Source organism: Carlito syrichta, unplaced genomic scaffold, assembly GCF_000164805.1.
Source record: "Carlito syrichta isolate Samal-C Ts95f unplaced genomic scaffold, Tarsius_syrichta-2.0.1 Scaffold315483, whole genome shotgun sequence".
Taxonomy (NCBI): domain Eukaryota; kingdom Metazoa; phylum Chordata; class Mammalia; order Primates; family Tarsiidae; genus Carlito; species Carlito syrichta.
In genome coordinates, this window is record NW_007259579.1 from 229,389 (window position 1) to 252,049 (window position 22,661).

Consider the following 22,661-nt stretch of genomic DNA (forward strand, 5'->3'; position numbering starts at 1 on the left):
TTAAAGGTGCAGCAAAGATAATATGTAATAACACAGTAGCATTTTATATTATTTACAGATTAATGAACAATAATAAAAATTCAGTCCATTTATTCTAAGAAAAACTAAGTATTAATCTCTGAGGCAGTTCACTCGAATCACATTAATTCTCCTCTCCAGTGAATATATTTGTGTATTTGATTTTTTTTAAAACCATACATGTTTCCCAATGGTTAGAGAAAATTTGTAAGAAGACATACTACTTTACTTGGTTTCCCTACTACAGTGTACTTAACGTAATTAGCTTACTAGAGATAGGGAATGCGATTGATAACATAATAACTGCAGTGGTTTGTTTTCTTGAGGGCAGCAGGCTCTCAGTTGGTCAGTAAGCATACCCTGTACAACCTTAGAGACTCTTCTGCTGCTCAGGATACACATTGCCTTGGGATACTAGTTAATCTACTTTGGAATGTGTCATTCAGGTAAATGCATCCCAAAATGGCTTCTCATTGCCACTCCGTCCAGTTGAACAAACAAAATATCAAAATGCAGATTCTATATCTCATTTTATGCTAAATAAATTCTAGGGTATGTCAAGATGAAAATGCTTTGAGTACATCTCATATTTAATGGCAACTGCGATTTCTCCCGTGAGCTGACCTGGCAGTGTATCCATAAAACAAAATTTACCCGATATCTAGAACGCTGCCGAAGATAAGTGCATACTATCTTCCAAGTTGTGGCTTCAAGAAAATCCTATTATCCGATTATGCAACTAAGCAAAGCTAAACTTCAAGATTAGCATCATATCAAACATATTAAATGGAATTGCTTGAGAATTTAGCAGTGAAAAATACCAAGCAAGAGAAACCGGGGCATGTCTTTTTTTTTTTTTTTTTCCTTTAAGATTACAAATTTTATCACATCGTGTCCCATAGTTTTCTAATCTGAAGAGAGAGATTCTGTTATTTATATCATTTTGACACACCACTAAAATAACCTTTGAAAATGGAATGGCATGTGCCTTTAAAAGCCGACTGAGACAGTGCCTAAAAATAGTTTACCAAGCAACAGAGTCAAATTGTTGGAGAATTGCTCTTTAATGCATTAGAGAGTCTATTCCTATGGCACTTAAGCTAGCCAAAGTAATAAATATAAAATGGTAATTTTTCTCCATGAACTGTTCTTGCTGCTCCCACATGACTTCATTCCCACCCAAGAGTCATATAACACTGGCAGTGAGCAGCTCTTGAATTCATGGAAGAAGGCAGTATGCTGCTGCTACTTGGTTAAATGTTCTTAAAAGAAGTTGGCAATTACAATTAATCCCTCTGCTGCCTGGGACTGCCTGTCTCTATTTCCAGAGTGTGAGTGTCAATGGGGTGTTTCAAGTGCAAGGAAGTTTTAGACTTCAACAATAGAGTGGCTGAATACCTTTTTATAACAGGCTCCTCCATGTCCTCCCTGGAAAATGCTGACCAAAGGAGAATTTCTGTGTCAGTTCTGTTCATTTAAACAACAAAATCACTATTAAGGAAAAACGCACATTTCCAAAATTGAATCATACACAAGAAAGAACTTATTCAAGATAAAAGATGAATGCAAATTAAGAAAACATTTTTTTTTTTTTTTTGAGTTGGAGTCTCACTCTGTCGCCCAGACTGGAGTGCAGTGGCCGCTCCCAGCCACCGCAGCCTCGACCTGCTGGGTTCCGGCGATCCTTCTGCTCAGCCTTCCAAGTAGCTGGAACTACAGGCGTGCGCTACCACGCCCGGTTCATTTTCGATTTATTGTAGAGATGAGGTCTCGCCAAGTTGCCCAGGCGGTTCTCAAACCCGCGGGCTCAGGCAATCCACTCACCTCAGCTTCCCAAAGGCGCGGGATTGCAGGCTGAGCCACCGAGCCTGGCAAGAAAACTATTAAAGGAGGTTTAAAATAATTTAGGTACGTGGGACATTATAAAATTGGAGTCATTGTTACCTTGTTGCTGAAGGATGATTTTCTGGAAAATTCAGAGCAATTATTTAATGCAAACTTAGACTACTGACTGCTTTGTTTTGTAATAGTGAAACATAAACAGAAGGCACTGACATTGTATAAAATTGAAATTATAATAGACCCAGAATTTGAAAATGCGAATTTAGATACCATCTTTTTTTCTCTAGCAGTTTTTAATTTATTCTTTCTTAACCTCCTGTGTGTGTATTGCTAGGTAATGTGGTGAGAAAATATGTTCAGCTCTTGGTAATCTAAAAGGATTTAAACAATCTGGTCATCTGTATATGAACATAAGTATAACTAATATGTAAATAAATGCAAATATCTCTCTTGTTTGTTCCCCAGTTTTTGTACTAGGGACACTTAAATAAAGAGGTCTGCTTCTGGCTAGGATAAATAAAATTGGAAGTGGGTAGGAAAAAACCCACAAAATTATGATTTTTTTTCTTGAACCCCAAAGATGTCTGTGCTTGCAGAGCTACTAAGGAAATCCAAAGCAAGACAGGACCCTCCAAAGAGATGTGAGGGGAGCATTTACATGCCTGCAGCATAGAATAAGAGGCATCAATGCTTGGTGCCATACAAGTAGTTAACAAGAATTTAATTGAAATTTATAGAATTGCTAAATTACAAAGATGGACCAGTGTGAGACTATATTAATAGAAACCCCGGGAGCTTCAGACGCAAAAGAGTCCACCCTCAGCATCTTCTCCATGGTCCTCTACCAGATGCCCTTAGAAAGCTTGGGTCAGAAAGCTCCCCTTGGTCCTTCTGTCCTAAAAAGCAAAACCTCCAACTGCTGAAGGAGGGTCAACAAATTTGGTCATACTCTCACTTGTCTCCAGACACAAAGTTTGCTGCATTGAGGAGAAGAGATAAGTCATTGGGAAAACTAACACCCATTCCCTGTAATTTAGCTCATTAAGTCTATGTAGGATTCTGCACTAACAAAGGAAACAGAGACTGTCCTGCTCTCACCTCTAATAAGCTCTAAGTAACAAGAGAAAGCAACCTTATACCATGGAAGAAGCAAAAGGTTAGAGCACCCTCCCTTGTATGGCACAAATACAGCTTGAAAAACAAAAGTGGAAAGTACAATAAGAAAAAAACAGAAAACAAAACAAAAAAACGTTTTGACCAGGTAGTTTCACTGACTGATTCTACGTAATAATTGAGAAAAAAAATACCAGTTCTACAAAAACACGTATGAGAAATAGAAATAAAACACATATTTCCCAATGTATTTTAAGAGGCTAACATTATTGTTCTGATCTCAAATGCAAAGAGATGACAAAAAAGAAAACTGTATACCAGTATGCTCTGTAAACATAGACCCAAAAATCTTTCACAAACTAGTAGCAACAAAGTCCAACCCTCTTTATATTTTTAATTATTTATTTATTATATAATTGTGGGTTGCAAGTGATGATTTACTACATAATTAGGCTGCAAGCAGATAAAGTTTGGACTTCTAGTTGGCCCTCACTCCTCCTGGTAGTGGACCAGGTACTCTATGTATTGTCACGTGCCCCCCACTCTCCTTCCTTTCTCTCTCCCTCCCCTAGCAGTGCCCAGTAACTGCCAATCCCACCCTTGTGTTAATGTGACTAGTGTTCAGGGCCCACTTAAGAGTGAGAGAACATGCGGTACTCAGTTCTTGGTTTCTGTGACAGTTCACTTAGTATGATGATGTCCAACTGCATCCAAATTGCTGCGAAGCCCATGCTTTTGTTCTTCTTTATGGCTACATTATATTCCCTCATATATATATATATACCACATCTTCTTTATCCAGTCTACTTCCAATGGGCAGCAGGGTTGGTTTTTGCTATTGTGAATAGTGCAGCAATAAATATGCTATTTGGTAGAGAATTTATGTTCCTTCAGGTATATTCCCAGGAGAGGGACTGTTGTATCATATAGAAGATCAATTTTAAGTTATTTTAGAAATCGTCATACTTCTTTCCATAGAGTTTAACTAGCTTAATTTCCCACCAACAGTGTAAAAGCATCCCTTTTCTTCACAGCTGTGCTGGCACCTGTTGATTTTTGACTTATTAATGATAGCTATCCTTACTGTAGTTAAGGCATATCTCATTGCAGTTTGCATTTCTCTGATGATTAACGAGGCTGAGTATTTATTCATGTATCTGTTGGCTGCTTATATGTCCTCTTTTAAGAAATGCCTGTTCATGTTCTTTGCTCACTTTTTAACGGGGTTGTTTGTTTTTCCTTCACTTTGTTTGAGTTCCTTGTAGATTCTGGATGCTAGGCCTTTGTCAGATGTATAGTTTACAATTTTTTTTCTCATTCCATGTGGTATCTTACATTTTTCAAAACAAAAAGATCCATCTGTGATAACCCTGCAGCCAACAGTTTGCTCAATGGGAGGAAGCTGGAAGCATTCCTTCTAATAACTGGAGCAAGAAAAGGATGCCCACTCTCAGCCCTCCTATTCAACATAGTGCTGGAAATCCTAGCCAGAACAATCAGGCAAGAAAAGGAAATCAGGGGTATCCAAATAGGAAAAGAGGAAGTTAAGCTATCCTTCTTTGTGGATGATATGATTCTATACCTAGAAAATCCTACGGATTCTGTCAAAAGCCTTTGCACACTGATAAGTGACTTTGGTAATATCATGGGTTACAAAATCAGCATAGAAAAGACAGTTGCAATTCTATACCAGCAACAAGCAGGCAGAGAACCAAATAAAAAACACAATCCCATTCAGAATAGCCACACACACAAATGAAATACCTTAGAATTCATCTAACTAGAAAAATGAAAGACCTTTACAATGTTAACTACAAAACATTGCTCATAGAAATCAAGGATGATACAAACAATGGAAAAACATCCCATGTTCTTGATTGGAAGAATCAATATTGTAAAGATGTACATCCTACCCAAGGCAATCTACAGATTCAAAGCAATACCCATCAAATAACCAATATCATTTTTCACAGACCTGGAAACAACAATACAGAAATTCATATGAAAACAAACAAAAAGAGCATGAATAGCCAAAACAATCTCCAGCAAAAAGAACAAAGTGGTGGGTATTGCACTTTCAGGCCTTTAAACTTTATTACAAGTCTACAGCAATCGAAATGGCATGATATTGGTACAGGAATAGTCACATAGACCAATGGAATTCACAGAGATTCCAGAAGTAAAAATACAGTCTCTCAAACAACTCATCTTTGACAAAGCCACCAATAACAATCATTGGAGAAAGAAGACAATATTTAGTAAATGGTGCTGGGAAAAACTGACTGACCACATACAGAAGAATGAAACTGGACACCTGCCTTTCACCATATACAAAAATCTACTCAGAATGGATCAAGGACCTAAATGTAAAACCTAAACTATAAGAATCCTACAAGAAAGCAAAGGAAACACCCTCTGGAGTCAGAGGAGGCAATAAGTTCTTGACCGAGTTCCCAAAAGTGAATGCTAAAAAGCTAAAATAGACAGGTGGGATCTCCTCAAATTCAATATATTTTTTAACAATTCATAATGATTAAGTAGGTTTTGTTGTGTGAATGCAAGTTTTGTTTTACATTTGCCAAAATTCAATATAATTCATCATGTCAACAACCTAAAAATCAAAAAGTCATATGAGTATTGTAATAGTCACAGAAAAAGCAGTTGATAAAATTGAACCTCTGGAAAAAGCATTTGATAAAATTGAACATCCACTCTAATCAAACTAGTAATTAAAAGGCAATTTTCTTAACCTGATAAGGGCATGCATCAATTAAAAACTGTATCCAACGTCATACATTTAAGGGTGAAAGACAGTATCTTTTCACCTAAGCTCAGGAATAAGATAAAACTTCACTTCATTCCTACTTAATATTGTCCTGGAGATCATGACCAGTGCAATAAAGCAAAAAAGAGGGATTGAAAAAAATATATAGTTTATATAGGAAGAAATAAAATTGTGTTTATTTGAAGAAAGTCTATGAAAAAGATCATAAAGTATCATCAAAAATATTACTAGAGCTTATAATTTACTTTAGCAAGGTCATGAGATACAAGGTCAAGATACAGAATAAACTTCTTCCTATATATTAGCAATTATAAATTAAAATTTGAAAGTATCATTTACAACAGCACCAAAATATAGAGTACTTGGTAAAAATTCTAATGCAATAGATGCAAAAATCATATGTTGAAAAGTTTAAGATATTACTGAAATTGTTCAAAGATGACTTGAATAACTATAGAGATTTACAATATCTGTGAATTGCAAAATTTAATATTGTTAAGAGAATTTTGTCAATTGACCTACAGAATCTAAATCAAAGTCATAGTAACTGTGTATAAATTGACAAAATGTTTCTAAAATGTATTCAGAAATGAAAAAACTAAACGGCAAAATAATTTTGAAAAAGAAATACAAAACTGGTGAGCTAACACTCCCTTATTTCAAGACAAGCTAAAAATTTGCAATAATAGAAAGAATTAGATATTGAAGGAAGAATATACATGTATGTCAAAATGAAAAACATAGAGGGTACAGGTATAGATCCACACATATAAGATTAATTAATTTCAGCAAAATACAGTAACTATTCAATTAAGAAAATGTAGTCTTTGAACAAATGATGCTGGACCATCCACAAGCCAACATGCCCTCCCCTTATATCTTGTACCATGTGAAAAAATTAATTAAAAAAGGACAATAGTTCTGAATGTAAAAATTGAAAACTATAAAACCTCTAGAAGAACTTCATAAACACCAGAGAGTTGAAAAAACATAAATGTTATTCTACTAATGAATGAATGAATAATTACCCAGATGATGGAACTCTACTCAACAATAAAAAGAAGCAAGCTGTAGATTCTTACACATGATTGAATATCCAATGTGTTATGTTTTGTGAACCCAGATTCAAAATGTTTCATATTGTATGATTCTATTTATATTATAGTCTGGAAAGGCAAAACTACAGGGACAGCTGTGTAAGAAAGCAAATTAATGATTGCTTGGGACTTAGGATGGGGGAGATATTCACTTCAAAGGAGCACAATAGAAATTTTTAGGAAATGAAAAAGTCATATGTCTTCATGATGATAGTGGTTACTTAACTGTATATATTTCTCAAAACTCATAGGACTGTAAACTGAAAAGGGTACACTTTCCTATATGTAAAATTTATCTCAATAAATCTATCTTTTGAAAAAGAATAAATCTCTTATGTTTTTCTAGAGATATTGACAGAGAAGCTCAGAGTCCATATGATGGACACAGTGGTTCAGGCCTAAGGGATCAGGGTGAGTTACCCAAGGTATTTGAAGTGGTCGTTGCAGGGCATGTAGAATTTAGACAGTTGGTAAAGAAAGAGGGGAGTTTAGACAACTAAACCAAGGGATCAGCAAACTCAAGGGCACCTAAACAAAAAATGTGTCCTGCATGCTTATAGAACAACTAGCATTGAAAGGTATGGTATATTCAGTGAGATCAAGAAAACATGTGTTAAAATCATGACTATCCATAGAACTAGTTATATATTATCCAGAAACTTGTTTAACTTTTTAAGTCTCTAATCTTCTTGTATAAAATAGCTGCAATAATCTTGTGTTATGGACTGAATTTTGCCCCCCCTCCAGATTTATATGTTGAAGCCCTAACCTCAATGTGACTATAATTAAAGATAGGGGCTTTAAAGAGGTAATTAAGGTTAAATGGCATCTAAAGGTGGGGCCTTGATCTAATCTAACTTGTTTTGTTATAAGAAGCTAGAGAGATACCAAGAATGCGCTCCCACAGACGATAATTGAGAGAGGACACAACGAGAAGGTGGCCATCTTCCAGCCAAGGAGAGGCCTCAGGAGAAACCAAACCTGTGGACACCTAGATCTTGGTCTTTCAGCTTCTGAAACTGTGGAAAACAAATTTATGCTGTCTGGGCCTACAAGACTAATATATCTATACAATGTTATCTGAGAATCTTAAGATCCTATCTATAAAGCCTAGAATCCAGTTAGTGCTATAAAAGATTGCCTAATATTAGTAGCAGTAGCAGTATTATTGGGGTAGTTATCCATACCGAAGGTTCAGAATGTAGGCTTTGGTCAGATCACTGAAGGCCTTGAATATCACATTAGAATTTATATTATATTCAAGGACAAGCAGAGAATTATTGAAGACACATGAACTGAGGGGTGACCTGATCAGAACTGTGCTTTGGAAAAAAACAGTTATTCAAGGAGTTATAATGTGAAAAGACTGGCACCTGGGAAGCCGATTTGATAATCTAGGTGAGATATGAAAGGGAACCAGGCTTGGGCTAAAAAGGAAAAACACACATCAGATAGAGATGACAAAACATGGAATCTGAATCTCAACCCTGCAGGAAATGGAGGAGTTATAACTGCTGTGGAGTTGTCAAGACTGCTGATAGGATTTGTGTATGGGGATAATGAGCCTCTGAAAAGAAGTAGTAATCACCTGGGGAGGAAAAGGTGGAGAGATGGAGACGATCTTCTAAATGATAGCTCTAGTACATTGCCAATTACAACTTGTGCTTGTGTTGATCATTATTGATTAGTACAGCAAAGATAATAATACTCTGCCTTTCTATGCCAAAGAGTTATTTTGAGAATCAAATGGGATTATACATGAAGATTCTTCTTGTAAAGGATTAGATGAACATTGTTAAGATTACAAGCATTAAAGTTACTTAAAGCAGGATTCTTCTGGTTTGAAAAGGCACAGAAATACTGAAGGGAGGAATCCTTCCATGATGCTTTGTACTCCTACTAAAAGCAGTGAGATAAACACGACAAATATGATACATTTTGTGTGCTGATACCCAAAATAGAAGCTACATCTTTGGCTTTATGACCTGACAACGCCAAGAGCTTCGAGGAGAAGCAAACTGCGAGTTTAAATGTATAGAACTGTGTGTTAAGAACTAAGGGAAGGAAATTGCATGAGGCATCATCAAATGTGTGAGAATCGTAACTCTGTGGCAGGAAGCAAAGCAGTGATCTGCGTAGAGGAACTTGGCAGCCCAGAGTCAACCTCTGTGCTCCTCCTGGCTCTGCAAATCAGTTTCCCTGTTGGAGGCAGGGAGGGAGATTGCTCTTTGGCAGGAAAGGGAATCGATACCAGGCTGCTTCTGCCTAGCACAAAGTCCTCCATCCTTTTTCCTACTAAGCAGCAGCTGCTCTTTTAGGTCCTAGAAAGACTCTTCAGTAGTCAGTGTTTGAGGAGAAGCACGCAATGAAAATGGCAGACTTCACTGCCTGCCTATAGAAGAGATGTTTTAAAGCTTCCCCAGTGCCCTGCTCTCTTTGCTGTCTTCCATTTCACAGAGAAAGAGCTTCGATGCATTTTTATATCTGCGGCTCCTTGTCCGGGGTTGCTTTCCTGGAGTGACCAGAATAGCTACAGGGTGCACACACTTGGGGACACGGGGTAAATAGAACAGGTTGGGAGATGATGCCACAGCCTGACTACCTTCCCTTTTCACTTCTGGGGATTGCAGCCTAACAGTGCCTTTGTCGGGGAATGTGGCTCCCATGGATCAGTGGAACTCTGGAGGTTATTTCAGCCTAACACATCATTTTCACTCCCAGATTACTTATAGGAACTTTTCACAAAATGCAAAATATGCTAATTATAATTGTTTTTCTTCTCCCTCTAGGGAAGATGCTATCCCAGTGATCAGCAAGATCCATGCTCCCTGAAGAAAATTACAAGGCCTCAATGATTTACAGACTGGATAATTAATTAGACCCCTAATGATAGAGAACTGACTGCTATTTGCTATTAAGTTTCTTTACTATAACCGGAGGCATTTGAATTAGAGTGCACCTATTCTCTAATACATTTGTGTTTTCCAGATTGGGTTGAAAGGAATTCAGTCTCCTCTGGCATGCTATTGGCAATATTTCTTGCTTTAGCATAGAAGAGAGGAAAGAAAAAATGAAGAAACTGCTTTCTAATTACTCATGTTTATCAATCTGCTTTAATATATTCTCTAGCACTATGGAATTTGATTTGATTAATCCATTTCACCCTTCTTTGCATTAGAGGGGTTAAGGATTTAATTCTTTACCATTTACAAAATCCTATTGGACAAGTGACAATAAATAAAATCTGATGATTCCTTCCCCTGTTATAAACACCACAAGTCTCTGCTTCTTTGCCTATTCTCAGCTTTCTTGGACAAGAAGGGGCCACATGCTCTTTATATACATTTATTTTACAGCCATCATTCAACAGCCTCTACTCCTGCGAAATTCTTTCTTGCTTCAATCACCACAATTCCACCAAGACACTCACTCATCTTCACCCACACTTTGTCTCCCAACCCACTCTATGTCTTTTCTTGTATTTAGTGCCACTGAAAACCTCAGTTCTTATTTATGACTGCATCTACTTGGCCAGCTATTTAAACTTCCAGAGTCTTAGTCTCCTCATCCCTAAAATGGGAAATTCGTGTTGTTGCTACAATGCCAGATATTACTCTCACATTGTGAACATCATTATCATCAATATTATTAGCAGTAGTATTATCACTTTCCCCACCCTCATCCCTAGTCAATTTCTATTTATAATTCTAATTCCTCAAATAGCGTGGTCTTAAACTTTCTCTGTCTCCTCACTTTAAGCACGAATCTATTTCAGTCAATTATTTACCTCAAAATGAGGATAACAATATCCACTCTGTATGTTTCAAAAGTTACTTGGGAAATAAAAGCGATAAGTTACTTAAGTTTGCCTGGTGTACTCTTAGATATCAGACATTATTGCTATTGTTATTACTAAACATCATAAATGCCTCTGCTTCCCCAGGCTACTCCTTTCTTAATACAAACCATTCCAACTCTATACTCTTAAATCTTCACTGCATGGAATTCCAAGCATTCTTACTTATCAGCATTTGTAACTATAAAAGAAAATATAAAAATTGATGTTTATGGACAGGTAGCCATCTCTGCCTCATCACAATTCTGGGGAGGGAGAGGGAGAACTGCAGGAAAGGGCAAAGAGCCCTAAAGGTCATTTCCTTTGCAGTCACCACTGCCCACGTCAAAAGGAGAGTGCTAACCCTACAGTTGTGAGAATGTGTACTCTGTAAGTTTGTCTTTCTTCAGGATGCAAGATAAGAGATTAAAATACATGAAGTAATTTAGAGAGACAGATGTGGGTAATATTTTTGGATAAGACCGTCTCACATTTTTGAAAAAAAAAGATGTTTCTTAATTTTTAACTGAAAATATTGATATAACAAAAAACCATTTAAAATAACAGATCTGTGGAAAAAAATATGTGCAGCCTGACAATATAAATAAATGCAACTTATGAATAATTAAAATGTGCTTTTCCTTTTTGACTTCCAGCAATTTGAATTTTCTGTTCTCCAAAATAGTAATAACATTAACATCATTAACATTCAAATGATTAGAAAAAGGTGTCTATGGATTTCATTTACAATTCAAGTAAGTTTTCATCTTCGCTGTTTAGGGAAAGGAAAAAAAAGGTACTGACAGGAATTGCCCCAAAGTTCCAAATATGAGTGATTTTATATTTTAAAATATCAAAGTGAGTTGCCCTAATTCACTAGTGCATGGTCGTTTTTTGTGGTTAATATGTGCCTGTGCCTGCATTTTATACACTCACAGTACTCATATTGATAAAGTGTGTGCAGATATTTCCTAAGTTGGTTAATGAAGATATAGTGAATGCTGTATTTCATAAAGTTGAAGAGAAAGAATAGATTTGCTTTTTAAGTGAGAAAGCAGGATTTATTGAGAGAACAGAGACGCTCCCCCAGTGGGAGGAGATCCAAAGGGGTTGCCCAAGAAAGAATAGATCTTTATCTTCCATTTCACTCTTTATTTATTTGACATCTATTTACTTTGCCTATGTCCACTGTCATCTAAATGTCAGTTCTGCCCCTGGAGGTAAAGGTGAAATTTCTAAATGCCCAGTTTGGATGCCCTAGAGGAGGTCAACACTGTCTCCAGAGTGTATGTGCCTCTCAGCCACTTGCCCTTCCCTGGTCACTCCAAGCTTTGCGCTACAGTTTCCAGAGTGCAATTTATGGATTTTCTCAAGTCCTTTGGGCATTGATCCTGCTCTCATGTAAAAGCAGCTTGAAATTGTCACTTTTTCCCGGTGCATATAAATAAACACAAGCAAACAAAAACTCTTGTGCAAGGAAGCTTAGAAGCTAAATATTTGTGGAGGAGGGGCATCAAGGTCTTACATCACAGTTATACCAATTTAAAATTGCATATAAATCATCCTTGCTCTTAGCAACTGCTCTTTGTCCCTTTTGTGCCAGCACTCTCTCCAGCCTCTGTCACCCTTTGTGGCTCTTATCTCTGTGCCTCTAGATTCTCCCTCGCCTCTTTTTTGCACCCATCACTAGATCCTTGTTCACCACTAAGGCAGAACCCTTTCATTTCCTTTTTGAACTCTCAACCTTTCCTTCTCCACAAACTCGCACATCATATCCCCTAAAAAAACAATCCATTAATTAGACAAAAAACAACAAATGGTGGCTACTTTACCTAAACATCAAGCTAGCGTGAAAAATAACCATACATTTTTAAATTAATCTTTCTTTTCCCCAGGAGGATGTAAGGAGTTTTTCTCTTTCTCTCTCTCTCCCTTCTTTCACTTTTTGAGTTGAGGTTTCATTTGGTCACCCAGGCTGAAGTACAGAAGCACCATCATGGCTCAGTGCAGCCTCAACCTAGGCTTAGGTGATCCTTCTGCCTCAACCTCCCAAGTAGCCAGGGACTACAGACACATGCCACTATGCCTGGCTAATTTTTTACTTTTTTTTTTTTTGTAGACACAAGGTCTAGCTATGATGCCCAGGCTGGTCTTAAATTCCTGGGCTCAAGCGGTCCTCCCGCCTCGACCTCTCAAAGTGTTGGGATTGCAAGCATGAGCTTCTGTGCCTGGCCTGATTCTTACAGCTACAAAGCCGCTGGGATAATTGTGGGATAAACAGTGGCATATGCTCATATACTTGTGACTGAGTTGAAAAAGAGTATGGATAATTTATTCCTTTAGAAAATACTGATGGATCACAGTTTGCCAGGCACTCTTTCACAGCATGAGATTTCTGGAGAGAAAGGTGTCAGAAAGGGAAAGTAAGACGACAGGAGTGTGCTTGGTAAACTGAGGCCTGCAGATGATGAGCAAATGGAGAAGGAAGGCGAACATGGCAGGAATTAGGTCAGAAACACAGTAGAGGAAGATTAGGAGGAGCCTGGTGACTGTTACAAAATGTCTGATATTTAATTCTAGAGAGACTGGAAGTCATTGGAGGGTCCTGAGCACAGGGGAAACACACACTGATCACTTCACCTTTGAGCACTGTGGTTTTGCTGTGTGAAAAATAAACTGGTGATGAAGAAAAGAAGATCATGATAGCACTGGAGGCTACTGTTCAAGAGAAAGGTGACAGTGGATTGGCCTAGGGGGGCAAACATGATCTAATTTAAAAGCAAAACTGACATGGTTTGATGATGGATTGAGTAGATAAAGAGAGGTGTCAAGAATAATTCCAAGCTTGGGGCCTAGGCACCACTTACTAATGTGGAGGGTTCTTGAAGAGGAGCATGTTTGAAGGGGAAAGAAATTCTGGAATTCAATTTTGGGCATGATAAGATAGTCATGTCTGTTACACATCGAAGTGTAAATGATAGGTCATTAATTACATATGTATATCTGGAGCTCAGGGGAGATATTGAGAATGAAGATATAAACTTGGGGACTGTCAGCCTACAGATAATATTTGAAACCACAGAATGAGGTGAGATCATCAAGAGTAAGAGGCTGACGAAATGAGCCGAGTGGTCCTCATGCTAAGTTGTGGTGCACTTTGACCACATGAAGGTCACTGCCCACTGCAACAAGAGCTGGTTCAGTGGAATGTTAAATTGGAGAAAAGTTCGATTCAAGCCATCCAGAATAGAATGAGAGATGAGAAAGTGGTGACGGTCCTTACAGCAAGTACATTCCTCTATAGAGGAGTCAAAGTGAGGTAGAAGATGGAAAATAACATGGAGTCAAGCGAGTCATTGTTTGCATTTGTTAGTTTTATAAGATGGGCATGGCTGCAGCCAAGTAGACAGTACAGGAGAAAGAGCAGCCACGGCCAGGGTGAGAATGTTGGGTCAATATGAAATGAAGGAGAGCAGTTGCCCAGCGGAGGTTTGACTGACTCTGTTCATCCCTGTAACACAAGGAAGGGCCCAGGATGTGGGTTGGTTGGAGACAGTGTGATGAGAGTCTATGGAAATCCCCTTCTATACGCCACAATTCTTCAGAGAACTAGAAAAAGATTGTAAGCCAAGAGGAGAAGAAGAGAAGAGTTGAAGGGCTGAGGAGAAAGAAAAATGTGTGAAATAGTCAACTATAGGAATGAGAGAGTGAATGAAAAATTAGTAAGCTTGTCTGGGAGAACTAAAAATGCCAGATTCTCAAGAAGTTCAAGATTCAAAGAGTTCAAATGCTACATAAACTGTTCAAAAGAACAGCACTTTAATGTTTTTACTTTATTTTATTTTTTGTAGAGACGGTGGTCTCCCTATATTGCCCAGGTTGATATTGAACTCCTGGGTTTGAACAACCCTCCTTCCTTGGCCTAGTGCTAAGATTACAGGTGTGAGCCGCCATGCCCAGCCAGAACTTTATTATATGACATTAGCTTAACCCTGACATTAAAATCCACTCATTTATTTACTTATATGTTCTTACAAACTATGTGTGTTGAAATAATAGAAGTAAAATCCTAAATGAGACAGAAGCAAACTGAATTCTGCACTATAGTTAAAGAGAAATACATTGCAATCTGGCAGGCTTTATCTTACAAACACCATGACACTAAAATGTTAGAAACTCTACTTACATAAATCATCAATTCAAGACATCAGTGGTAGATGTCAGATTTTTGGAAAAAAAGTCAACATATACCACAGTCAAACTCTTATTTTCCAAATATATGAGAACTTTTTGACTATCACTTTGTTATTAAATTCTAACTCACCTATTTCATGATTAGAGAACTGTGTGTGTGTTTTAATAACCAACATATAGCTAAGTTTATTTCTTTCTAAAAATAAAACAGAGTGTATGAATGTTTAACTTTACTAGATAATGTCAAATTGTTTTTCAAATACTCATTTGTAGGAGTCCATTCTTTCTTTGTAGCCTAAAAATCATCAAATCTTCCATTAGTTTTTGAAATTTAAAAAGTACTCTCTAATTGTAAGATGGAAGACAAAATATATCAATTACACCAAACCTAGTATAATTTGTCAAATAAGACCCGTCATTGTCTTATTTGATTCTTTTAAAATTGTTGTTCTATTTTTGCCAGCTTGATTTATGATTTTGATGTTAATATGCAAATTCTCCAAAATTATGATCTGGGTTGTCAATGTTACTTACAATTTTAATTTTATAATTAAATTTTCTTGCTAGGCTAAAATAGGTCTAGAATTTTTATATAGTCCAAGTAAATTGTTTATTTTAGTAAGTGACAATTATACTTAATATTGCTTGGGGTCCAAATACTTTTTAAATTTAAATGTGACTGAACCAGCATTCTTTCTGAGATTACTTATCTAGATTTTTTTTTAATTTAATTACTTTCAACTTTTAAGTCATTATATTATTGGTGGTTCTTGTGTGTCTGTGTCTGTGTGTTTTAACAACCAACTTATAGGTAAGTTTATTTCTTTCTAAAAAATATAACAGAGTGTATGAATGTTTAACTTTACTAGATAATGTCAAATTGTTTTTCAAATACCAATTTCCATCTCCAAGAGCAGTTCAGTGCTTCTACATCTACATTCTCACCAACATTTGTAATATCCATTTTTAAAAAGCATATATACTGTGTGAATGGAAGATGTTGTGTCTTCATAATCCAATTTGATCTTTTTTTTTTTTTTTTTTTGAGTTGGAGTCACTCTGTCGCCCAGACTGGAGTGCAGTGGCGGCTCCTGGCCACCGCAGCCTCGGCCTGCTGGGCTCCAGCAATCCTTCCGCCTCCGCCTTCCAAGTAGCTGGAACTACAGGCGCGTGCTACCACGCCTGGCTAATTTTTTGATTTGTTGTAGAGATGAGGTCTCACCAAGTTGCCCAGGTGGGTCTCGAACCCGCGGGCTCAGGCAATTCACTCACCTCAGTCTCTCAAGGCGAGGAATACAGGCTGAGCCACCGAGCCCGGCTCAATTTGATTTTTTTTTTTTTTTTTGAGTTGCAGTCTCACTCTGTCGCCCAGACTGGAGTGCAGTGGCCGCTCCCGGCCACTGCAGCCTCGACCTGCTGGACTCCGGCGATCCTTCCGCCTCAGCCTTCCAAGTAGCCAGAATTACAGGCATGCGCTACCACGCCCGGCTGATTTTTTGATTTATCGTAGAGATGAGGTCTCGCTGCCCAGGCGGGTCTCGAACCCGCGGTCTCAGGCAACCCACTCACCTCAGCCTCCCAAAGGCGCGGGATTACAGGCTGAGCCACCGAGGCCGGCTCAATTTGATTTTTTTAATGACTAATGAGCTTGACTACATTTTCCCATGTCTCTTCTCCAATGATACACTTTTTTTGTGACATGCATCTGAACTGTTTTTCCTGTTTTTAAAATTTGCAATTTTTTGTTAAGACCTTGTGAAATTTGTTAGTAATATGTAAGGATTCTTTATATATTTAAGGTACAAATCTTTGTTGTGTTGCCTGTGGCAAATATGTTCTCCCTTTTGGGGATTTTTTCCCACCTTTTTAAAGTATCTTTCAGTGACGAAAAGGTCTTAACTTTAAGACAGTTTCAATATTAGCCTTTTATGAAGATACAACATTTTCCATTCACATGATATATAAGATTTTTAAAAATGGATATTACAAATGTTAGTGAGGATGTAGATGTAGAAGCACACTTATGAACTGCTCATGGAGATGGAAATTGGTATTTGAAAAACAATTTGACATTAGCTAGTAAAGTTAAACACTCATACACTCTGTTACATTTTTTGGAAAGAAATAAACTTAGCTATAGGTTGGTTGTCAAAATGCACACAGACACACAAGAACCGCCAATAATATAATGACTTAAAAGTTTGGAAATAATTGAACAAAAAAGGAAATCTAGATAAGTAGTAACAAGAAGGATGCTGGTTCAGTCACATTTAAATTGAATATGCATTTGGATCCCAAACAATATTAAGTATAATTATCACTTACTAAAATAAAAAATTTACTTGAACTATATAAAAATTCCAGGCCTATTTTAGCCTAGCAAGAAAATTTAATTATAAAATTAAAATCGTAAGTAACATTCACAACTCAGGTCATAATTTTGGAGAATTTGTCATATTAACATCAAAATCATAAATCAAGCTGGAAAAATAGAACAACAATTAATTGTGTATTATTCAACAAGTCTCTCTTCACCCCTAATTGAAGGATATATTCATTAATGTTTATAGCACTTTTTTATTTCTATATTTAAATTTAAATTTATCTAGAAATATTTGTGCATGATATGGCAGGAATCTAACCTAACCTTTTCTCTTTCCTACAGATAACCAATGATTTCAGCATAACTTGTTACATAGTTTCACTTCTTTTCACTGATGCATAATGTATCAGTGGGGACCCCCAGAAAACTGGAATTATCTATTGGAGGGAGGACCCCTTGCAGTACATTTGGAATTTTTTCTCCAAATCATTCAACCAAATTTTTTATCTGGAAGTTTTGAGAAGGTTGCGTCATATTTGTGGAAGAAACGTCCTGAGTTGTGGCAAACAGAAGACTGGTTCTTCCACCATGACAACACACCTGCCCACATTGGGGTGAATGTTCAGCAGTTTTTGACCAAAACTGGCATGACTCCCATGCCCTCACCCTCCCTATTCACCCGATCTTGCCCCAAGTGGCTTTTTTTGTTTCCCTGGATGAAAAAGGTCCTCAAAAGGAAATGTTTTGCTGATGTGGAAGAGACGAAACAAAAAACAACAGAAACATTGAAAGACATCAAAAAGGACGAGTTCAAAACTGTTTCCAGCAGTGGAAAAGGCATCTCGATAGGTATATTGCATCCAATAGAAAGTACTTTGAAGATGACTGAAGTTTAAACATGTAAGAATAAATATACAATTTTATTAAATAAATTCTGAGGTATTTTTGGGTCTCTTCTCATCTAATGCCAACGCTATCATATATCATATATTGCATGTATTATGCATATGCACGAATGTGCATATATATATAAGCTACCCACTATGACATACATATATAATATTTGAATATTTCTTCTGCATTTTTATGGTATGTGCTTTCTAAATTTAGGGGTAGAACATTAGTTAACATAAGCTAAACTCACTACGTTGCTGGACGTCTCAATAAAGTGCTTACTACCCTGAAGCTAGAACCGCATTTCTAAAACTGTATAAATAATATTTACCTGAAATCAAGTCATCATCATAAATAATAGCTCTGCCATTAAAGTAAGAAACACTATAAATTTACCTATGACCATGATTATTTTTGACTTTGCTACATTCTTTAACTAAACTTCGGATGCAGTTTTGATTCACTTAGTGTGTTTTTTTGTTTGTTTGTTTTTGTTTTTTGAGTTGGGGTCTCACTTTGTCGCCCAGACTGGAGTGCAGTGGCTGCTCCCGGCCACTGCAGCCTCGACCTGCGGACTCCGGTGATCCTTCCACCTCAGCCTCGAGTTACCGGAATTACAGGCGCGTGCTACCATGCCCGGCTGATTTTTTTGATTTATTGTAGAGATGAGGTCTCGCTGCCCAGGCAGGTCTCGAACCTGCGGGCTCGGGCAATCCACTCACCTCAGCCTCCCAAAGGCGCGAGATTACAGGCTGAGCCACCGAGCCCGGCTCACTTAGTGTGTTTTAAATAACGAAGTCTCCAAACTTGACATGTGTAAGTTCTGGTTGATAGTTACTCTAGCGTTTGTTTTGCAAAATTTCAAACTCTTTTTTGTAGCTTGTTGAAGAATTTCAACTGAAAAAATACAGTTGAAAAAATGTACAGAGTTAGGAGAGAGAATCTGTTTTGCTCCTATTTTGGGAAAAATAGATGATGATTTAAATGACTGAACCAGGTGACTTGATCTGGGATCCCATGTCCTCAGAGCTCACGGCCTAGAGAGCTCTGGCTTTCTTTGTAAGGACCACCAGAGTACTCTGGGTCAAGTCACTTAGATCAGGTTTGCAAACCTTCCAGGTTGCTTACTCACATGACCCCATATGAATGAACAGAGCTAAGGGTAGGAGCCCCAGGCTTCACTTCTGCTCCCACCATTCATAAGTGGCAGGCCCTAGGGCAAGTCTCCCGCAGTCTACATCCTGCTCTCATTCCTCCTACATATTCGTTTCCAGCTGGTGTCATTTCACTTCAGCTGGAAGGGCAGCCTTGAGCATTTCTTGTAGTGCACATTTGCTAGTAAGAAAGTCTCTCAGCTTGCATTTTATCTGAACATGTCATGTTTTTACCCTCATTTTTGAAGGATATTATCACCGGTCATAGAATTCTGGGATGGTGGTCATTGTTCTTTTTTCTAGCACTCTAAAGCTGACATTGATAGCAAAATTTCCCTAGATGCTGTGTCTCTTTTTTAAATATTGCTGGTTTCAAAGTTTCTCCCTGTTGGTTTTCAGCAGTTTGAGCACAAAGTATACAGGTGGGTTTCTGTGTTTCTCACCTGCTTTGGGTTGCTGAGTCTTTGGAACTGTGGGTGGATTTTTTAAATCAATTTTTAGAAATTTTTAAAATATATTTAAGAAATCCTGTCCCATTCTCACCATCTTCTTTTGGGAATTGAATTACACATATATTGGAATGTTTCTTCTCCACAAATTTCCATTTATTTTCTCTGTTTTGGTTTACAAAATTTTTGTGTATCTGTCAAAAATCAATGGTAATTTTTTCAGCCATTCCCCAAACTGGTATTAAGTCTCTGCTATTATTCCATTATACTTATGGAACTTTTAAGTACTAGATTTGCCATTTTGAAAAAATTTCCATTTCTCAGATGAGATTCCTCATTCACATTTTAAGACCATATCTTATTTTAAATACATACATGCATATATATATATATATATATATATACACACACACACACACACACACACATGCACACACTTTGTCTTATAATCTTTGCTTAATCAATCTAAAAATCTGGGTCATACTACAAATGCTTTTTTATTTTTTTCTCTGCATTTATTCTTAACTTGAAACACATATATACATAATTTTTACTAATGTTTTATTGTTTGCTCTACATTGTGGATGACATTTTAGAGACCTTGTGAAATTTGCTATCTTGGTATCCTTCTCTGAAAAATTCAGGGTTTTTGTTTCAGTAGGTAGTTAAATCACCTTGAACTTATGAAGATTTCCTTTTACACTTTGCTAATGAGGACCTGTGGAGAACCCAACTCTCTACCTCCTGCCTTTCTCCTCCCTCTGAGTCTACAAACTGTCAGGATGGATTCAGAGCAGGTGTTCCTCTAGGGTGTGGTCCTTGCTCCCAAATCATGGCCTTTGTGGAGTCTCAGCAGGATCCCCTGGTGTTAATGAGGGGTTGGTGACATCTGTTCAGCTGGAGAGTCCCTATTTGAACTCTGGAATCTCTGTTCTGTTCTCTGACTGTAGCAGCCATGCTCTGACAGGCTTCTGGTGTTTCACCCTGCACATGTGCAACCCAGACCTCAAGCAAGAATTTGTGAGTGCCTCCTGTCTACACCTCCTGTCTAGAACTTGATCTGCCTCCTTGATCCTACACGATGCCTGTGGCTGGACCCCAGTTCCTCGCACTCTGTCTGGGAAAGTGTCCTCAGGCAAGATCTGGGGCTCTCCATGAGTTTTCTTCTTTTGCCAGGAATTTCTTGCACCACCTCTGTTTAATGACGGTACAGTCGGCTAATGTATTGTGCAGTCACATCGTCACTGATAGTGGGAAAGCTAGTCCAATACCCAGTCTATGTCCCATCCCCACCGCTATTTAGCATATTTTGTCATACCTAATCATTTCAAGATGGCAAGCAGAGGAGGAATGACTATTAGAAAAGAGTTAATATAAATATCATTAATTTTGAATAGTAAGATTGTTTTTTACATAAATTCAAAATCTAAAATAATAATAGAATATTTTAGTTGACTAATAACAAAAAATATACAAAATCAATAGGTTTTCCATATTTGAGCAAAGAGCATAAGGACATATAGTGATAATTAGAAAGAGCCAATCACAGTCACAATGGGAAGTCTAAATTAACAACCATCAACTCCAAGCCAGTGTGGAGTATTAGTTTACAGAAATAACATATGTCTTTTAAGAGAAAATAAGAAAATATTTGAGAAAAGATTAATAGAGCAATCAATATTTAGACCCAAGTATTTCCTCCTTGACAACACCCACTATATCTGAGCTTCATTTTATAGTTATTTCCATACCCTTGTGTATTTCCATTTATAAGTGTAATTAAGTGAGACCAAATATTATATACAAAGTAACAGTGTTTCACTCTTCCAACAGTATTTACTAGAAATCTTCATATCAGTGAGTTTTAACTTCATAGTGGTAGCACAGGATTTCAATGCCTTGGATATATGATAACTTATTTAACCAACCCTCTTTCACAATTGTTTTGATATTTGTCAATTTTGTAACATAAAGAGAAAACTCAGGGATGCAATATTAGTAGTCAATAGAATTGTTTACCAGAAATTTTATGATTCTTCCTTATTCTAACCAAACCAGGATAATATATCATTGCCGGGCCCCAAAGTTCAGGTGGACGGGATGAATTGTTACTGGACTTGTTATTTGTCAATTCTGTGCTACAGCAATAGTGGTCAGCTTACATCTGTCAAGAGTTTTCTTTTCTCTTCTACGATGACAACATTTGAGATTGGGATCTTGGAGTGAGTGCACATGAAGCAGAGTCCTCAGCATACCTTCAATGTTTATGTAGCAGAAGCAAAGAACAAACTTTGTCATTTTAAGATGCTAAGATATTTCGTGTCTGATTCTGCAGCAGAGTCTATTCAACTGGATCTCTTTTGAATGATAAAACCATCAATTTCTGTATTTGTTCACTAGGCCAAATAGCTCCTTTGAATAAATACCTGGAATGAAATTTGGGATCAGAGAACATATCCATTTTATATCAATACATGATGCAAAATTGTCTCTTTAAAAGTAAGCAGAATATAATATCATTATGTTTAAGTATCAATATTAGAAAATTAAAAAGAAGATTACAAATAAAAATCAATCTTAAAAGTGTTGATTTAAATATAAGCTTTTTTTATTTTAGCAGTCATGTATGGAAACGATTAGTAATTCCATGAAAAAGACAGAGGACTATTATTCCAAATAAATGAGTGGTAAGTAGCTCACTCAATGTTGTTTCATGTTTGGAAAATGCCAGACATTACATTAAACAAAATTCATTTACAATTGATGGAGAGATGCTCCAGAGATATGCACTGAAACAAAACAACATCTCAACAACATCGCAACAGTAAGCAAATGACACCAAGAGGTGTTTTCAAAAGTCCTGTCACATCATTACTTCTTCACTTGTCTGCAGTTGCTAAGAAAGAAAATCTTCCTGGGAAGTGATTTTGCCACACCATTACCTGAAGGTCAGTAAG